The sequence below is a fragment of the Castor canadensis genome, chromosome 18, assembly GCF_047511655.1.
Source record: "Castor canadensis chromosome 18, mCasCan1.hap1v2, whole genome shotgun sequence".
In the NCBI taxonomy this organism is placed as follows: Eukaryota; Metazoa; Chordata; class Mammalia; order Rodentia; family Castoridae; genus Castor; species Castor canadensis.
Genome location: NC_133403.1, coordinates 30,861,077 through 30,879,076, shown reverse-complemented (window position 1 = coordinate 30,879,076; position 18,000 = coordinate 30,861,077). Strand labels below are relative to the sequence as shown.

At 33.2% G+C, this 18,000-nt stretch overlaps 1 protein-coding gene and 1 pseudogene across 2 annotated transcripts in view; one reads left to right on the top strand and one right to left on the bottom strand.

The window, feature by feature from the left end:
- Positions 1-18,000, top strand: part of LOC109676735 (doublecortin domain-containing protein 1-like) — a 1,027,711-nt pseudogene that overhangs the window by 103,983 nt on the left and 905,728 nt on the right.
- The window catches only part of LOC109677192 (dnaJ homolog subfamily C member 24-like), a 929,921-nt gene that overhangs the window by 149,399 nt on the left and 762,522 nt on the right, over positions 1-18,000 (bottom strand). The gene's annotated exons all lie outside the window — the stretch shown is intronic.

Genomic DNA, 18,000 nt, shown 5'->3' with positions numbered 1-18,000 from the left:
TTACATTGTGGCACAATTTTAATTTTTCTCCAAGTTGTACATTTTTTCTTAAATTCTTACGGAGAAAACAAACTCTGGAAAAATTAGAGCTTGTGTTAGAAAATCTAGTACTTTTTTTTGGCATCTGTCAGGTTGACATAAAGAATCAAAAGTTATTTTGTGACAAGCATAGATGAAAAGAGTGGTGGATTTGATAAAAATTTCTCAGGTTTAAATTTAAGATCAAAATGTAAATCTTTTATCAACTATTTCACAATTTATTTGACTTTATTTCAACTTAACACCTATGTAGGTAGTGCTTTTTAATGTTCAAAAGTATACTAGGGTAAATGAGTGTACCAATTAAAGGTGTATAAATTAAAATCGAATACATGGCAAAAGATGAAAGTTGTGGAAGTAAACTAAAAGTGCTGATGATTCTTAAACTTTCTTTAGGAAAAACTATAATCAAAGTTGATTTGTTTTATACATTTTTTGAAAGTTTAAAGAGTTATAATTCTGAAAATAACTTACTCTTTCAGATTTTATTTCATAGTATATGTGATCTTGTATTTTTTAAAAGCTTGAGGCACCTGCTATGATAAACTTTATAGAGAAAAGCATTTTCTCCAAGAGCATGAAAATAGGATTGATAGGTGAATTTCAGGAATTTGCTTCTCAAACTGGATGAGTAAATTTTATGCATGCATCCAAAAAGATATCTAAATAATCATTGGGTCATAATTTCCTTTTAACTTTATTATAATAGTAGAAAATCTTAAAATTCTCTCTCCAACATTCTTCTAATTGCTGAATATATTAGACTTTAAGTTGTGCTTTGGTAGAGATTGTAGGACTTGGTGCCACAAAATGCATAACTTTTTTACTAAGAGCAGAATTCAGCAGAATACCAGGAGCAAAGGCCATTTGCATAACTCACCGCTCAGCCACTCAGCTGAACCTAATTGTAATTCAGTTTCCACATTGCTATGCAGGCTTCTCTGCATGAAATATGCAACATATAACACAACCAATGGCACAGACCTATTTTCTTTGGAGGCTATCTATTCGATTCCTTTTTTCAAGTCGAAACATGTACCAGAATAAGGTAGCCAAGATATGTAAATTTTTTCTCCAGTTAAAAAAAAAAAAAAGATATGTAACTATTTTGTATGTTTATATTTGAATCACACGTGTACATTTAAAGACCGAGTTTAAAAAGTGAAATAATTTCATCTTTCTGTGTTTTCCAAGTGTGCCTAAGATTTTATTTCTTGTTTTTTCATAGGAAAATTAAATCTTGAAAAATATTAGCTAGCTGTCATGTTGACTATTTTACACTAGAAAGACTTTATAAGCTAATCGTGTGAAAAAGTGTATAAACATGTCTGTCAAGTCCATATGGATGTTGCATTGCAAGCACACAAATAAATATCCTTTATTTGTTTACAAAGCTCGTGCTGAAATAGCATTCCTAAGTCCTTGACCAGTTTATATCCCAGGAACTTATAAACAAAAAGGCATGATAAAATGTCTACTTAAGATTCTCCCCCTTATTTTTAAACAGTCTTGCCACCCTGTTATATGGGTTATTTAAGGAATGGTTATGTAAGGACAAGCCTGGAATAGGATGGCTTATAAAGGTATGGATTATATTTTATGAATAATTTCCAGATGCGATGTTTTAGGTAGATAGATTCCTCTACAGGAAGCTATATACAGAAACAACACGGATCTTACAATTTTATCAGGACAATGCAAGTAGATTTCAGCAAGGTTGGTTCCAACTCATCTGTGATAAATGAGAAGATAAGGCAATCAGTGCACACCATGACACTCTGTGCAGCTAGTTAGACACACTTCAGAACTATTCAGGTGTGCTCACAAAGCTTATGAGTCTTGCATGGGGGGGGTGTCTCAATATAAATACATCCTTCATGGTGGCCACTAGTAATACAGGAATTGCCTCTCTAAGACTTAATCCAGGTCAGATATAAATAATAGATGTTAAGAGTTAGCTCTGATATTGGTGCTGTGTTCCAGGCAGTGTATTTCAGTCAGGTCAAAAGAATTTTTTCCCTTCTTTTCTTGAATAGTTCCTGTGCTTGAAAAATGCCTGCAAAATTCCATCACACCTTTGCGGGGACCACTTTGGGTCTCTAAGGGAGAAGGTTTCAGCCCCTCAGGAGCTAAGATGTACATCCAAGGAGTTCTTTTGGCCTTGTATGAACGATTAAAGTCTGCAAAAAAATAATACAAACAGGTGAGTCACCCTCTTTTAAAACTGATTTATTATATATTTTTAAAATGTACTTGGTTGTATAGAGGCAATGATTGGCATTGCGTCATAAGAGAACTGTGACATGTATTTTGTGAACTGAGTACCTGTTAGGGAGCCAAAATGCTTCTATAATCTCAAAGCCAACAATAATGGGGCTAATTGTATCTGTCTTTTGGTATGGGATGTCATATGTCTCATCTTCTCTTGCTGTATACTGTGCAAAGCAAAGGCAACTACTTATGTGGAAATTCTATAGACATTTACTTTAAATAAGAAAATTAGTAGCTCCTAATCATTTGAAGGTTTAGCCTCCTGTTTCATTTTAGGGTAAAATCAGATTACTATTGTAGAAGTTAGGTTAAAATAAAACAAATCACATTCTTGAGAAATGAAATAATGCATTAACTTCAAGTCAAGAGTAACTTATTTGATTTATGTTTATTTGACTTGTGTGTTTCAGGAGCCAAAGTATAAAAGTAGAATTAGTGTATTTAAACCAGAATAAGCTAAATTTTATCTTTTAATATCTGCAAAGACTGATATTTTAATAGCTACTTACAGGGACTTTTGATTTACCTTAAAGTAGGATTCACATTATAAAGCAGAATCATTGATACCATTTGAAAAATAAAAGTGGAGTTCCAACATTTAAAAATCCTCTGCACTTAGACGTAAGTGAAGCATGCATTTTTACCATGTTAAGTAAGGACTAAGTTTTAAGCTTAGAACTGGGAGATGCCAGTTTAGGACTGGTCTCATTATCTCAGGCCACAGGCTGCTGAAAAATGAATATTTTGAAAGCATCATGCTGCTTTCTGCATACAGAGAGGAAGGGAAGGCAGTGGAATGAAATGTCAGTCTCAGTGTTCACACAGCACCTCCTTCTGTCTGGTTTGGAAAAGACTGGAAGAAAGTGTTGAACTAAGGAATCCAGAACTATCAAGAAATATTTCCTGAGAGAAACTTTTATAAGGAAAATGTGTTTGGTTTGCCCTTTAATTTATTTCAGTGGATCCAGAAATGGATTGCTAATTATCATATAGAAGTCTATCCATAATAAATATAAAAATTCATAATTAATAAAAAAAATCCAAACTTTATGCTTTTTATGAAGATAGGATTTTTTAAAAACTAGTATATTTTATTATGTTTAACTTGTTTTAAGTGGAAATATTATCTAATTTTAATATATAATATTATAAAGTGGATTAATCATTTATTTGATGTTATATGGTTTGAATCCAGTTATTGGAGGATTTAAAGTTGTTTAATATTAAATAAAACAGGAGACTATTTTTCCAATGAAAGAAAGGCAAAATTTAAATCAATTCTAAAGACAAATATTTTGTAAGTTTTGTTAAAAGTGAGGATGGTCAAGATTAAAAAAAAATCTCAGAAAGTAATGGATGTTTTTCTCCTGCTAGCCTAAACATTTAAAATTTAAATAAGTATAAGCAGATTTAAAAGACTACTCGATTTAAAAGAGTTTTGCATTGTGAGAGAAGAAGAGTCTTGAGAATTACTGTTTTGATTTAAAGAATTTCTTTAGGACTCAAAATTGGCAAAAGTATATTTCATTAAATATAAATATAAACAAAATGCAACATTTTTAGTTTGCTCAAAATTGTTTGACTAACCTATGAGAATTTCAGCATTATGCAAAATATAAGAATACTTAAAAACCTAGGTGTTTTGTATTTCTACCTAAACCTTTTATTTACACTAAGTTGTAACAATTTAAAGCTTTGCAATATACTTTTGTTTAAGTTTTATTTTAAAATATAAAAATGAAGAAAAGGACTGGAAACTTTCCAATTTTGCATTTCCATGTACATTTCTGTATCTTTAGTCCTGGTCAATTATAGGTATTCTTGAGTCTCTTTTCCATGACTTAGTTGTTATACCATGGCTTAATATTAAATTATCTACAATGTTTAGAAAAGTCACAGTGATACCATTAGTAGGCCATCCCTGATTAAATGTTAAGCCTGGCATTATCTTTATTCATAAGTAGGATTTCTTACCAAATATCCCTGTTAGCATTAATGAACTTTATTTGAACTGCATTTACTTCATTTGACCTCTGGGATAGCTTTTTCTATTTAGTTTTATCTAAAATTGTGTTAAGGAATCACTAGACAGGCGAAATGCAAGTGAATAATGGTTCCTATTTCCTTTATAGATCTAAGTTTATCAATTATAGGATTATATTAACTCTTCATATCATTTCCATTTATTCTATTTCTGATACCCTATATAAAAACCATGTGCTTTTACTCTTTGGCAAATGATTATAGACTTTCAATTTTGACATTCCCAAAGGAAATGTCTTTTAAAGAAATTGTGATAATATAGCTTTAAAAGAAAAGCCAGGGCTACTGGTTTTTATGTTTACGAATTTACTCATTTTTAATTTTTAACTTTAGCTTGGCTGTTATACCATGCAACTGAATTAAGCACACTACATTAGGATGGTCTTAAATATATACTGATTCGTGTGTGTTAAAATGAGATATTATATTTAAGACAGCATAAAGTCACTTAGTCTTACATTTATCACATTTATTTCCTTAAAAGTGGAAACATCTTAGAAATTGCTCAGAGCTAAGCAGAATCTATTTAATTGGTAATCTTTGAAATAGCATAAACGCTTCCTATGAAATGTGTTTAACACTTTCAGAGACAGGGTCTGTTCCGTCTCATTAGCATTCTTGTTATGTAGTGGTGCTATTGGTGGGGGTGTTGAAGTAGGAATGCCATTGTGTGGAGTTCCAGTGTTTGGGGACAAACACTGCTGTGGAAGGAACGTGTGAAAAGGCCGCAGTCCTGTCAGTGAATGAGGAAGGCTGTGCTTTCTGTGTGCTTCAAGCAGGGAAGCTGTCATTCATAGGCCTAACACAGCCAAGCAGAGGCCAAAACACAAGCCTGTACTACCTTTTAAAATGATATTAGTGATTTTTGAACATAATCTTCTTTATTTATGATCCTACGTAGAGCTTTTAGTCGCTGTCAGTAAACAAAATATGTCAGTCTGTTCAGAAATACTGTAAAGATGAGTAAAAGTCCATGGAACTGGGCCAGGCAGCTATATAAATCACTATTTGGAATGGCTGTTGGGCAGTGTTGAGTACAAATGTGATTTGGGGAAACTTTCATTTCTGGAAATTTCTTCCCAATTTGGATACTTTGAATTTCAACCCCCGCTCCAACCAACAAAATTGTTAAGAGATTTTTAGGTAATGAATGCTTAGCACTTTTTTCCTTTTTTAAAGAATACAATTTTTGAACAAGCTCATAAACTTCAATTTTAATCATTTAAAGCTATTCTCAGTATAGCTTAATTGTTATAGATTATATAGTCATTTTTTTTAACTCAGAAAGAAAGAAAGGAAACGAATATCTAACTATAACGTCTTCATAAGCACCATCTTAATTATGAAGAGTCATAGTCTCTGCACTGTTTAAGATGGAAAAAATGCATTTACCATGAAATTAAGAAATTTGGAGGTTTTAAATAATATTCCTAATTTTTAGCACTTTGGAAAGGAATGATCAAGTTGCAGATTAAATTTTATTTGTTTAGTTATTTTAAACAAAATAACTAAACAAAAGTATCCAGAAGTACTTTTTAAGATTTTGAGGCATTTTCTAAATTTTAGCAGTACATCGAAAAACACTAGCAATTTCTATTTACATCTGAAGCTTCAGAGCAATGTTTTATTTCTTTAATTTCATTTTGAAATGTCTACTTGGGATGATTATTAATAAATTGTTACTTAATAGAGTTTTCTAAGAACTACGTAATTTTTGGCTTGAGTGATTAAAATTTTTTTGTGTGCACATGTGGTCTTTATTAATTTAAGCAAAGTAACTTTTTTGAATGCTGTCCTATGCTATTTCTGAGTTCCATATTTGATGCCTTGAGTTTAGAAACCTAGATACTGGATTTCTGCTTAAAAAATTAGGCTTTATTATTTAAATTGTAGACATATTTTAGATTTATTTTGTAGGCATATTGTTAAATAAGGAAATAGACGTTTAACTTCAGTATTTTTTTTTAGTTTAAAATTAAAACTTATTTTATTAATATGCTAAACTAAGCTCTCCCAAAGCACTTAGATTTTGTTTAAAAAATTGTATAAACTAATGTTGCCTCACTTAAACCCACACTCTCAGTAAGTTTGATGATTATATATCAAATAATAATATAATTATAGTCAAGTTGATTCTGACTATAATTATATTATTATTTGATATATAATCTTGACTGACATTTAGTTTTGGCAGAATTTATTCATTGCAAAAAAGTATTTTTAAAGGTTTCTTAGTATTTTATTTTCATATAAGACTTTTCAGATCTTGTGTAGGTCAATCAAAATCACTTTTTAGTTATAGTATTATTGGAAGACTATTTTGCTTTCTTTTTCTATACTGTATATATAATAAAAATTGAGCTATTTCCTTGAGTTGGCCTTTTTTGGGGCAATATTTAAAATATTTCAATTTTGAACAAATTTCTTAATGTTCTTTGAAACCTTTGAATAAAATATCTAATATATAAATATAAGTTGCTGTTAAAAGCATGAATGTAGAGTGGCAGTCATTTCAAAAGGAAAACTACTTCTGAAGGTTCTGATAAGTTTCTTTTAACATATTAGATTATTTATAGATTTCAGTGATTGTTGATTTTTTTTTCTCCTGAAACCAAGCTGCATTCTAGTTACTTGAAGTATTTTAAGAACCTTAAACTTGTGTCTTTTTCTAAGTGTCATGCTTTGAGCAGGCCTAACATCAGTTAAATGAAGTGAAAATTGCATTCTTGTCTTGATAGAGATGAAAATGGATTTCTGGTCATGAAATAGATGTAGTTGTCACTTTTTAAAAAAGGTGTCAGCAGTTTGCTTCAGCGAGTAAGGTGCCAATTCAGTATGGCAGTAAACTTGTGATCTGAGCAATCAATAAAATGCTTCAATAACTTCTGCTTCATTACACTTATAATAAGAGGCTATAGATCCATGGGACATAAAATGTTGATAAAGAGGATGTGTGGGGATCGACTCTGACAATTTTCTGAAAGTACAGTAAGTGCAATATTGCCATCTAGAGTTAGTGCATAGGTAATTGTTACAGAAAGGGGGAGAAATGGCAGTGGAAAAACAAGAAGTAATATTGAAATACTGTTTACTTGTCATCATTTATCCATGACACATTTATCTTCATGGAACATTTCATTTGACTTGGCATACACAGGAGAAAAAATTTCAAATCTGTATTTTTCTCTAATTCTCTTAGAATTATACTACCAAATGTCAAATATATATCTCTGGCTCTAAATTGAACTTTTTATCATGAAAACTATTTATTAAGTAACTCACTTTGGAAAAAAATTAGACTTAGAGGTTTTTTTGGCATGGCAATACAGTTATGTAAAAACAGAAAGCTTGGATGGCATCTCAGTTGAGTGCCTTCTAATAAAAATTATTCACTATTAATATTAAACATACCTTCAAAAATACAGGCCAACTTACTTTTAAAATGGTACTTTAAAATAAATTTTATTTAAAAATGACAAGGCTCATTTAAGGAAGATAGGTTTCCTTGGTTATGTAATTATTTATGAGCTTTTGATGAAATGTGAATTCCATGTGGGGACAAAGACTTTTCTCAAGTTAAAATATTAACAACTTATTTTTCTTGGTTAATAAAAATTACTTAAATTATTTTACTTAAAGATACTTTTTGAATGAACTAATATGGAAAATGTTTTAATCAAACCATTTTGAACTCTTTATTTCTCTGAACTTGTGACTGCCTGATTGAAATTTTACAAAAATCTGAATTTTAGTGTTTTATGATACTTCATACAGATATGGTGACTTAGTATGGTTACAGATTGATTTAATAGGGAAATCTAATCTGGAAAGGGTTCTTACTCCATTCTTCCATTTTTCTATTTTTGTTTATACAGTTTATGTAAGTTTATTGAGCGAGGCCTTCAGGTGTCTCTGAGAAGAAGAATTAATATAAGTTAATGCATTTTTGTAGTACATTGTCTACATATTTTGTATTTTTATATGTGTTTTGTGAATAAGTTCTACAATTGTAAAATTTTTGACCAAAATTTTGTACTCAGACATTCTGTTAAATTCTTTAATTAGACAAAGATGTCTTATTTTGCAATTTATAATCATACCAAGTAGAAAATGTTGCATTTTAAAACCTAAGACACCTAAAAAATTAGCTAGCATTTGTTGTCCTCAATGCAGAGAAACTAAAGCAGATACCTTAAAAGCAACTGAGGCCAATAGGAAAAGGGGAACAGGTACTAGAGAAAAGGTTAGTTCAAGAAGAATTAACCTAGAAGGTAACACCCACGCACAGGAAATCAATGTGAGTCAATGCCCTGTATAGCTATCCTTATCTCAACCAGCAAAAACCCTTGTTCCTTCCTATTATTGCTTATACTCTCTCAACAACAAAATTAGAGATAAGGGCAAAATAGTTTCTCCTGGGTATTGAGAGGGGGGGAGAGGGAGGGGGTGGGGGCAGGGGGGAGAAATGAACCAAGCCTTGTATGCACATATGAATAATAAAAGAAAAAGGAACAAAAAAAAAGTATTTGAAAAAAAATGTACTGAATCTAACAAATAAATAAATAAATAAACAAATAAAACCTCCAAGTAAGTATAGAATTGTTGTAGTAAAGTAAGTGGAAGTATCTGACAAATTTTCTTTAAATTACTCAGCCACTTAAAGGTGTTATTGCCTATGACTCTTTTGAAATGAGAATAAATTCTTATAGAGTTATAGCAGCAAAGTGAAAGAGTGTGTTTGATAGATTCTCCGAGCAGTTTCAACACCCACAGGTATTATTTGTAAGAAAACAATCGTGTGAGTCTTCAGCTGGTTAGAGAGGGCACACATTCCATCTTCACCTGACATCCTATCTATTCCGCCAACATCTTGGGCCCCCTGCCTGCCACCCCTCCTCCAAAACAATAATGTTCACTGAGAGGTTTGTGTGAACAGACAAGAATATGAATGTTTGCTTTTTTTTTTTTTTTCTTGATGGACTAAAATAGTATTGAAGGCACATTCTTAGGGGAAGCAAAACCAACTCTCTTGAGGATTGATTAGTATTTTCTATTTGCTATTCATATCGGTAAGTGTCAGTGATTGCAAGTTAACATCTCCGATTATTAAAAGTCTGACTAATGATTGATAAAGGGAGACTAAGTTTAAAGTTTTAGAATCATTGCTGTTCTTCATTTTACTCAGAGACATGTAATATTTCCTCTCATATGTTGTTAATAAACATCTATCTTCAACAAGTAGCTGATTTCATACTATAATTCATTGTTTGGTTACATTATATATATGTGGCAAAAGATGGAAATGAAGGCAACATTAATTTATTGTTCTCTTCAGTCAAGTGTTCTCAAGTTAACTATATTAGAAAATCAATTTTGTGTAATTTTCTAAAAAATAGATAGTACATCTTACATGTCTAAAAGATTTTAAAGTCTTAAACATAACCAGTGAAGTACGAAGAAAGATATAGTAAGAGTTCATTTATTGACAATTAATATGTGTCACTGAGAAGTAAATGTTGAAAGTTTCAGAGAAGTGAATGATAGCATAAATAAAAGGTGCTAGAAAGATCCAAAACTTCAGAATTAGAAATTCCAGATGAGTAATATTTTGAAGAGCTGTACAAGTTGAGTATCCCTTTTCTGAAATGGTTGGGACCAGAATCAATTTAATTTTGCACTAGAGATATCTTGGGGATGGGAGCCAAGTCTAAACACTACATGTATTTATGTTTCATATATTCCTTATACACAGAGCCTAAAAGATACTTTTCTACAAGACCTTTAGTGCACCTGTGCTTTGAACTGCAATCCATCAAATGAGGTCAGGTGTGGAATTTTCACTTGTAGTGTCTTGTCAGCACTGAAAGAGTTTCAGATTTTGGAACATTTCAGATTTCAGATTTTTGGATTAGGAATGCTAAACCTGTACTTCCCAATACAGGGTCCTCATACAGTTTTTAAATAAAATTAAAAATTCCATTTTCAGTCTCATTGGTCATAATTCAAGTGCTCAGTAGCTACATCACTTGACAGTGCCATACTAAAAGGCACAGTGCCATACTAAATGGACAGTGCCATACTAAAAGGAAGAAATTTAGTTGAATACCTCAGTTATACTTCTGGCACTGGATTCCTCTTTCTATGACTAACAAAATGACAAAGAATCTTTCACCACAATCAAAATTTAATTCACTGTTGGATAGATAAGTTACTCTAGTTTTTACAAACAAAACAAAACAAAGATTGTGAAAGCAAACTGCACAATGGTCACAATCCATTCACTAACTACCAGGTAGACTTCTATGTCTGTAAGGATCCCCTGTAAGTGACCTATGCACGTGACAACCTTAGCAACTATGATTCTGGCAGTCACCTTGTTTGGTTAGAAAAGGCTTCCCTTCTCTCAAAAAAAAAAAAATGACTAGAGAAACAAACTTAAATGGTAAAATACTGTGTTCTTCTTGTGTGTCCTGTCTTTATATTGACTAGGGTTGAAGATACAGAACTGTCCAAGACCTTGCCCTTAGGAAGCTTATATTCTTATTCTGGAGACAAGAAAAACCCCTGGGAAAACACTATGAAATATACGTGTAGCGTGGAATGAAGTGGCAAGATCTATTGTACAAAAATCTATGTATTACATGAACTTGCATGAGATAAAGGCTACTGGAAAAGTAGAATTGAAGCACTTCAAGGTTGAGAACTTTAGAAGTCATATAATCCAGGCCTCTCATTTTGCAGATAGGAAGACAGTAACAACACTTATCTCACTAGATTGTTGTGAGGATTAAGTAAGTGCATAAAATTGTTAAAGCATTACCCAGAATAAAGTAAGCGGTCAGTAGGAGTTAGCTATCATCATCATCAGTCATCTTCACTGTTAATATTATGGTTAAAAGAATTGAGATCAGTTTTAAGTATTCCAGCCTGCAAACATGGGCTGTCTTTCAACTGACCTACATCTTCTTTGATTTGGTTTTGAAATGTTTTAGAGTTTTTACTGTATAAGTCTTTTGCTTCCTTGGTTAAACTTATTCCTAAGTATTTGTCAGTTTTGATGCTGTAACAAATGAGATTATTTTCTTAATTTCCTTTTTGGATGGGTCATTGTTAGTGTATAGAAATGCAGCTGGGTTTTGTGTGTTGATTTTTATATCCAGCAACTTTGCCAACATTATTAGTTATAATAGTTTTTTGTGTAATCTTTTTGCATTTACAGATCATCTCCTCTGTAGATAGAAAATTTCACGGGTGGAGGGGGTAAAGGAGAGGGTGGGGGGAGGGAGAAGAAATGACCCAAACATTGTATGCACATATGAATAAAAACAAAAGAAAATTTCATTTTTGTTGACTTTTATTGGAGTAGTATTGGAGGGAGAGGACATCCTTGCCATTTTTTTTTAGCACTATTGCCTTTCGAACTCAAGGCCTTATGCTTGGTAGGTAGGTGCTTTACTACTTGAACCATGCTCCCAAGCTTTTTTTTTGGTTACTTTTCAGATAGGGTTTCATGGTTTTGCTTGGGGCCAGCCTCATTCTTCTATTTATCCTTCTCATGTAACTGGGGCCACCAGTGTGTGCCACCATATCTGGCTTATTGATTGAGATGTAGTCCTGATAACTTTTTGCCTAAGTTGGCCTCAAACTGTGATACTCCTTATGTCTGCCTTCCTAGTAGCTGGGGTCACAGAAATGCACCACAACTGGCTTCCTTTCATTGTATTTGATCTTAGAGGAAAAGCGTTCATTCTTTCACTGTTAAGGATGATGTAAGTTATAGGCTTTTCATATATGGTTTTTATTATACTGAGGTAGTTTTCTTCTATTCTTAGCTTGTTGATTGTATTTATCCTAACAATGTGTTGAATTTTGGCAATTGCTTTTTTTTTTTGCATCAGTTGGGATGATTGTAAGGTTTTCTCCTTCATTTTGTTAATGTGGAATATTACATTCCTTGATCCTTCCTGTGTTGAGCTATTCTTGCATTCTAGGTATAAATTCCATGTGGTCATTGACTAAATATTTGTGGCTCCTTGGGCTCACAACTTTGCTACCCTTTGAATCTCCAGGTACTGTGCAAGAATTTATGCATCTCATATCTACTTACTTAGGTATTTAACTTAATTTAATCTTGAGGTGTTGAGATTCAAACCCAAGGCCTCACTTACTGCCAGGCAACTACTCTATCCCTGAGTGACATCTCCAAGCCCAGGTCATAATTTTTTTTTTTTTCATTTGAGTTGCTTGTTTTATTTCTGACACCAGGCTTGACTTTACTCTGTAAGATTCTTGGTAACTAGACCAAGTGTATGTAAACAAAAATCCTGGACTGAAAACATAAAGAAAAATAAAATTTTCATCCTTTAACCTTTTGCAATGTTTTAAATATGGAGGATGGGAATGAGAGAAAGAAATAGTTGAGCTGAAACTATCCAATGTACAAAGGAAGAGTATTCAGAAAACTCACAATGAATCCCCCTGTACAACTAATGTATACTAATAAAAACATATCTTTTTCTATGTTGTTTTTGTCAGTTATTGCTCACCAAAACATGAAAGTACCTGATATACACACATTATGTCTGCAAATATGACAGGTTCCTGAAGTTTCATCTCTACATGAAGGCGGGAGGATCTCTTTTTTATTTTTATTTTTTTTATTTTTTTATTTTTTTCATTTTTCTTTTGTTATTCATATGTGCATACAAGGATTGGTTCATTTCTCCCCACTGCCCCCACCCCCTCCCTTACCACCCACTCCACCCCCTCCCTCTCCCCCCCCTCAATACCCAGCAGAAACTATTTTGCCCTTATCTCTAATTTTGTTGTAGAGAGAGTATAAGCAATAATAGGAAGGAACAAGGGTTTTTGCTGGTTGAGATAAGGATAGCTATACAGGGCATTGACTCTCGTTGATTTCCTGTGCGTGGGTGTTACCTTCTAGGTTAATTCTTTTTGATCTAACCTTTTCTCTAGTACCTGTTCCCCTTTTCCTATCGGCCTCAGCTCAAAGTCCAATCCCCTAGTTTTGTTTGCCCTTGATCTAATGTCCACATATGAGGGAGAACATACGATTTTTGGTCTTTTGGGTCAGGCTAACCTCACTCAGAATGATGTCATAATTTATATCATATATATCATATATTTTTGTCATACTCTTTCTCTATAGTTACTGATATTTTCATAAATATATTTGGCTGCTAATTAGTGAATTATGTTGATTCATTTTTAAATGTTAAGTGGACCTTACATTCCTGGGAGATTATCTTCCTTATATATACTATTTGAATTGATTTATTAAAGTGTCATAAGTGAGTTTTGTATCGATGGTCATGAAGGATATTGGCCTCTAGTTTCTTTTTTCTTCTAATGCCTTTGTCTTGTCTGGTTTTGTATTTTGAGTATTTTTAGGATAATGATGCTTCCTTCATAAGATGAATTGGGAAGTATTTCCTCCTCCTGTATTTTATAAGTTTGCTTAGCTCCTGTATTCTTTCTCTCTCTCTCCTTTTTTTTGGTGATACTGGAGTTTAAACTCAGGGGTTTATGCTTTCTAGGCAGGTGCTCTACTACTTGAGCTATTCCGCCAGCCCTTTTTTGTGTTGGATATTTTCAAGATAGGTTCTTGCAAACTATTTGCCAGGGCTGGCTTCGACCCATGATCCTCCTGATCTCTACCTCCTGACCAACTAGGATTACAGGTGTGAGCCATAGGCACCTGGCTTACCTGTATTGTTTCTTAAATATTTGATAAAATTCACTAGTGAAACTTTACTCACCTGGATTTTGTTGAAGGTGGATTTTAAATTATTAATTAAATTTCTTTAGTAGATATGTAACTATTTACAGTGTATAATTCTTTTGGATTGACCTTTAGTATTTTAATAGTCTTTGAAGCTATGTCCATTTAGTCTAAAATAGCAGATTTATTGGCATAAAGATGTTGATAATATCCTGTTAGCATCCACTTGAGGTCTATACATGTTGCCTTTTAATTTCTATTCTCTCATCATTGTCTTAATTGATATAGTTAAAAGTTGATCAGTTTTATTGATGTTTTCCAATAAATGCCGATTGATTTTCTATTTTTACTATTATTTTATTAATTTTATGCTTTATTAATTCCTCACTTCTGCACACATAGGGCTTAATTAATATTTCTTTTCCCACTTTCTCTAAGTGAAAGCTTAGATCATTGAGTTTAGACCTTTCTACTTTTTAAAATATAAACATTTAGTGCTATATAGTTACCTCAAAATGCTGCTTTAACTGTGTTTACCAAATTTCAATGTGTTTTTGTATTTCTTCAATTCAAAAGATTTAAAAGTTTTCCTGTGAGTTCTTTATCTACTATTGAGAAGTGTGTTGGTTATTTTCCAATTATTTGGGGATTTCTATGTATTTCTATTATTGATTTCACTTTATTTCCACTAAGGTCAGAAAGTCTACTATGTATAATTTTAATTCTTTGAAAAATTGTAGGATATGTTTTATGGCTCAGAATATTGTCTAAATTAACAGTCCAGTCCATGTTTGTTCTGCTTTGTTGTTTAGAGTATTCATAGCTGTTCATAAACACCATCTGAATGATGGTGTTGCTCAAGTCTTCTGTTATCCTTGCTATAGCAGAGGATTTGTTTGTTTTTACGTTTAATTTTATCAGTGTTTTATAATATGCCTTGAAGCTTTGCTGTTAGGTCCATGAACATTTAGGATTGTTATAATTTCATCAGAAAATAGGTTTTTAAAATCCAGAAATGTTCATCTTTATATCCTTATTCCTAGAAATACATATTATTTTTTGCAGTACTGGGGCTTGATCTCAGAGCCTTTACCTTGAGCCACTCCACATTTCTTTTTGTGACAGGTATTTTTGAGATAGGGTCTCACAAACTATTTGCCTGGGCTGGCTTTGAACCTCGATCCTCCTGATCTCCGCTTCCTGAGTAACTAGGATTACAGGGTGAGCCACCACTGCCTGGCCATTCCTAGAAATACTCTTTGTTCTGAAATCTACTTCGTTTTATATTAATATGGCCACTGTAATAATTTTTCACAAATGTTACCACAAAATATTATTTTTCATCTCTTTACTTTTAACTTACCTGTGTACTTATGTTTTGTTTTACAAAAAGAGTATATTTGGGCCTTGCTTTTTCCTCAAGTCTGACAATTTCTTACTTTCATTTGGAGTATTTAGACCATTTGTATTTAATTTAGACAGCATAATGAAACCCACCAAATGCTGTCTGAAAAAGGGGTAAATGATAGGCTCTTAGATATTCAGTGTGTACAAAAAATTTCTCTTGTTGTCCTCATTCTATTTCTTAGCCTTGCCTATGTTTAGATCCTGGTGATTGAACCCAATCTTTTCTTAGAAAGATAGAGGCCAGATTTGGTGGTGTTCTTAGAAAGATCATGATTATTAACAGAAAAAATGGTGACACAGCCAGCTATCAATGTTAACCAGGTTTGTTCACAAAGAATAAATTAGAGAATGGGGTGGAGAATCATGGACATGGTTTCACACTGTGTCATTGAACATTCTGATCATAAGGGGAGCAAGTGTTTTGGGCTCACCTTCAGCATTACGTGGTCCTTTTACTCTTCTATGGTCAGTGCCAGGGGAAGCCCATGGGACTTGACTCCTGGACAATAAGTATAGACACTCTCTGCCCACAGACATCCTTCTCAACTGAGGGTCTCAGTCAGCCTGATGTGTACCCTGGGCCTGAACCCTGTGGACATTAGGGCTAAAAGTGGTGAGGCCTTTTGGTCTTGTACACCATCCACATTTAGCCCTACTTCTCTGGTCTTTGTGTTCTATGAACTTTACATCTATGTGGAATTAACAGATTCATCTGGGAACACAGACACTTGTGGTCTGGGGCTCAGATCTGTCTCACTGCATATCCGTCCCTTTTCCATTGCAGAGAGTTGAAGATTTAAATTGCTTACAGTGAATTTGTGTTTTCAACATATTTCTTTTCTTTTTAATGTCAGTACCTTCCTTATATTTAATAAAAAATAATAGTTCCTCATTACCAGCTATCATTACAACTTCTTTTATAATATAAAACACATCATAGGACAAACATCAAACTAGGGATAGAACTTCATGCATTACAAAGCCATCACCCTCTTGACCCCGATATCACTCGTTCTCTCCTGTACCTCTTAATTCATCTTCATTGAACAGTGTCAGATTGTTGTTAGCACTTGCCATTTATTCCTACTTCAGTATCTCTCTTTGTGGTAAATCTTGTCTATTATTAGTAGTCCATTGAGAAACAATTCCAAAGCATTGCTTTACTTCCAGAAAGAATTTTGAGTTGTAGATTTTATTGTTTTCTTTTTGCCTTTGCTTTGGTTTTCTTTCTGGAAACTCAAAGATTTGGCTATCAGACCTCCTCTGGGGTAGACAACTGGAAGCTCTGGTGTCATCATGGGACAGCGGACTATCTATTCAGTACACACCAGATACCATTATCTGATTTATAGGAGCAAATTATAGGAGATTTTTGGTGCCTCATGAGAATGTCCAGTGAATGTAAAGATACTGGATCATTCTATTACATGGAGGATGAAAATGTGTCTCAAGCTGTTTTATTGGAAGATCCACATCCTGTTTACCTTGGACTCCAGGGAGGTCTATCATAGGCTGAGTAGTATTGCACAGAAAAGTCACAACATATAAGTGTTATAGTGTAGAAGGAAAATCTTTTGACCCCTAAATTCACCATCATGTGGGATCTGATCCTCTGCACTGTCCCTAGTCCCATTGATGCTGGTTTCCATGTCAAAATCAGAAACTGTGGAGGAAAGCAACCAAGGGACACCCAGAATATGAACAGCATAGTGAGATCTCTCAGTCACCAGTGAATCATGCTGTTCTATTCACCCAAATTGGATGCTTTTGAGTCTGTGATATGACGAAGATGTATCAACATCTAACATCTTATCCAAAGTGAAAAGAAACAAGCAGGTCACACATGACAATTATAGTCCTATTCTTTACTTCTACTTCCAGAACAAAATTTCTCATTTTTTGACTTCCATTGTGCTTTACACTTTAAATCAGGAATTTCATGAAGCAAAGTTTCTGGCCTTTCCAACCAGCTAAATTTATACAGACACATTTTGTAAAAATGTGTGATGCTGAGTGACAGTAACAGTTCTTTCCTTTGGTCTTCTTTCACTTTTCTTCCTTTTTTGTTTGTTTCTTTCCTTCCATCTAACTTTTAAGACATTCTCCATATGTATCAGAAACAGGCGTCCACCTACAATGCTCCTGCTGAGTGTCCTTATCTCTGAAATTACAAGTGTGTGACTTCACCCATGTCAACATTCCTGTTTTAAAGTGTGTCATTTGTTGAGGTCAGTGGACATTACTTCTATGGGGTCTGCAGACCTCTTACACCATCACTGTGTTTCCCCTTGTTGATGAGTAATGAAGACACATGACACTTAGGATAGTGCCAGGTAGAAATGTTAAATTAGTTCTCCTTTTGCATTTAATGATCCAAATCCAATGTTACAAAGGGAATGAAGCCAAACTTCACTTTTCCATATTTATTATCAAATTAATATTATTTTCACTTCAACAGAAAATGGAGTGTATCTGCAGATCATATAAGGTGGCAGAGG